The sequence below is a fragment of the Otolemur garnettii genome, unplaced genomic scaffold (assembly GCF_000181295.1).
Source record: "Otolemur garnettii isolate 467f Iridium unplaced genomic scaffold, OtoGar3 scaffold00081, whole genome shotgun sequence".
NCBI classification, from domain to species: domain Eukaryota; kingdom Metazoa; phylum Chordata; class Mammalia; order Primates; family Galagidae; genus Otolemur; species Otolemur garnettii.
Genome location: NW_003852476.1, coordinates 5,536,659 through 5,540,000, shown reverse-complemented (window position 1 = coordinate 5,540,000; position 3,342 = coordinate 5,536,659).

Genomic DNA, 3,342 nt, shown 5'->3' with positions numbered 1-3,342 from the left:
TCTGGGATTTAAATTTTTAAATACCATGACTTATTTATAAAATAAAAAATTGGGGGGGGGAGGGGAGGTAGGGAATTTGTTCAGGACCTGAGCTTATATGCTTGTGGGATCTTAAAGGAAAAAAAGTCCTAGATTACATATTTTTACTGACATAAACCTTAAATTAAATGTTTTAGGATTGTTGAAGAAGAATATTGAAATGTTCTTTAACTTTTCCTAGAGCTGGTGAGTCAGCATCCTTGATAGAAAATTTGCAGATTCCAGCTAGGATGCTTGTAAAATCAACTTCTAGATGTTCTTTTCTTGATCTTAAGTATTTCTACAAACTAAACCACTCTGTCCCTTCCTTTTCTTTCTCTCTTTCTTTTTTTCTTTCTTCTCTCTTTCTTTCTCCCTCAAGAGGCAAGACTTTGCAATAATTTGAGTTGCCAGTTATCCAAATGTCCTAAACTAGGAAACAAACAAACATGGGGATGCGAACATCTCCTCCCCCCAAAACTCAACAAGCCAAACCCACATAGCTGCGACAGTTTGGTTGGCTTTCACGCTTTAATATATTAAACTGTAGACATTTATATGCAGTAATGTCTCCCTTAACTTTTGCAGCTTTTTTTTTGCATGTGGTAGTGCTAGGACTGGTGATAGAGGGGAGTGGAAACTTACAGTGCTGTTTGTAGAGAAAAATGCACGTTTTGAGGGTGACATGGCTGTCTGCAACACTATGCAAAAGGTAATTAAGTCAAGGAGGTAATTTAAGAAAGAAAGCATTAGATCTATATTTATTTAAAATACCTTGAAGATGACAGTAGGTAGCAAGCTTTTTAAGAAGTAACTAGATAGAAGATCAGGGTGCCTTAGTGCCTTAGTATCTATGAAGTGAAAAGAACATTTAAACAATTGAAGCTTTGTCTGTCTTCAGATATATGTGGTGAATATTTTCTATGCATTGCTGATCCTATATAAACATAACATGCTTCTTCCTAAAGTCAAGTTCTTGATTTTAATTGAAGAATAATATTGCTCAGGGCTCTACCTCTGAGTACAAATAGCTAATCTAAGAAAATCAGTTCTGGGAATCTGGAACCAATGGCTATTTTCAAAATAAACAGACAAAATCTTCATAAAGAAGGCCAGGAGGATTATTTTACATATAAAGTACATCTCCCGATTTCTCAGACAAAAATAATCTCATGGAAGAACTAAAAGAATGACAATACAGGCCCATTTCCATATTTCTACTTCAGAAAAATAACTTGAAGACTTCCAAACTGTCTTTGTTAATTAATATCAGTATACTGTAGGAGCAAATCTAGGTGAATTTCCTCCTTTTTTATTCTTTAGGAAGGAGAAAGAAATCCAGAAAAAGGAAAAGAACAAAACAGAAAATAAATGTGCAATTTAAAATTTGTGCTGTTTAATAAATAGCTGTTAAAGAATAGCTGCAAAAACAGAACATTAGTACGCTGACCTTTCAGCTTTAGTTCCACTGAGACAAGAAGTAGTTTTTAAACATTTTAAGTTAGCATTGAGTTAGTTAAGTTAGCACTGACCCGAGTGGGGAGATTATGAAAGCATTTGGATTTTCTAATACATGAGAAGAGTCTAGGGGAGGGCAACATAGACATTTCTTAGACACTCGTGTTGTAGTAGAGATCTTCCTTCAACTAGGAACCATCTCACCTGCAGGGACACCCAGGCAGGAAGGAGACCCGAGTTCATGGACCATACCTGAGCTTCTTTCAGGAGATAGGACGTGATGTCATGATGACTAATTATATTTCCCAGTTCTCCCAAGTTCCAAGTCCCACCAAGATGGGAACTCCACAAACTAAGAAATTGCCAAGTGGAGTGGGATGTAGGATGTTCCCTCCAATTCTCATGCTGTCATTTGGTGTGAATGTGTGTTTAGTTTTCTAAAAACGTATTTCTAGTTTCCCTGGGGTACAAGGAAGAGTTAATTTGTTCTCTGATAGGTTTCACACTGTGGGCAGAGCTGCCAAGAAGCAGAGGAAACAGAGAACAGCCCCATGATTAATTCTACCTGTTTTTCCCATGAGTGATCACCTGCTCCAGGGGTCACGACTAGCAGGTAGCTCTACCTCTCCTGGGCTCTGAGAGCTTCGTTTGTTTGGTGACAGCTGAGTGACAAGGCCTGAAACCCGAGCCCATCGCCCGGCCTGATGTGGGGATAAAAACCCTGGATGTTCCCTCAAACATTTCAGGAAATGAAAGTTGTAACGCGATCCCTCCTGCGCCCACATCTCCCTCAGCAAACACAAAAGCTCAAAGGAGCCCTCTCGGATTGAATTCGGCCTGGAGTTGATGGAGGGAAAGCGGAGCCGGGAGCGGGCGGGGGGAGGGTAGGGGCCGCGGCTGGCAGGCTCTCTGAGCCCGGGAAGGAGGCGGAGGCGAGCGGGGAGAGAGCCGCGCGCCCCTGGGGGCCAGCTGCTCTGCGGTGTCCCAAGCGCCCTGCTCCTCCAGACGGCGTGGGCGCGGGAAGGGGACCCCGCGGCCTCTGCACTGCCGCCCGGGCCGCGCGTTCTCGAGGCCACAAGGGCCCTGGGGTCCTCGAGGGCCGCAGCGCCGGCCCAGGTCCAGTCTCTCCAGGCCCTGCTTGCTCCGAGATCCGGGGCCAGCTCTTGGGCCGAGGCGTCCCCTCCGACCTGGCCCCGCTGGCCGGCGCAGGGTGAGCGCGCCCAGCTCGGGCTCCCCCGGCTGCGGGACCCGGAGCCGGACAGACCGGGACGCCGCGGCCGCGCGGGTCAGCCGGCAGCTTCCGTCTGCCCGGGGGTGGGAGCGGCTGGCGGCGGCGGGAAGGCGGGGTGCGGGGGGCGTAACGGGAGAAGAGCCGCCAGGAAGCTGCGCTCTGACCCCCACGCCGCCACCCCTCCGTGGGTCTCGGTCGCCTGTCAGTCACCACGCTCTGAGCAGGCGCGACCTCCGGGTAGGTAGGAAGTTGAACCAGGGCCGCTCCAGGCATTTTTGTCCTTAGACCGCTCTGACTGTTTCATGTTCTTCCAGACATTTCTTTCTTTCTCTTCTTTTTTCAAATAATTTTTCCCAGACAGCATTATCAGCCCACATCTCTCTCCCCAACCTTCCCGGGTGATTTTTCTTTTCTTAACATGGAACCACAGTACAGAGAGAACAGAGCCGGGAAGCAGAATAAGGCAATCCACATCACTCAGATACAATTGCAAATCGTGTGGCCTCGGGCAGTCACCTAACATCCCTGAGCCTCGATTTCCTCATTGGAAATGGGAGCTACAGGACTTCCCTGCAGGGGAAGCTTAAAATGAGCTGAAGTATTGAATGTGAAGTGCTTGGCACAGTGGACAAGCC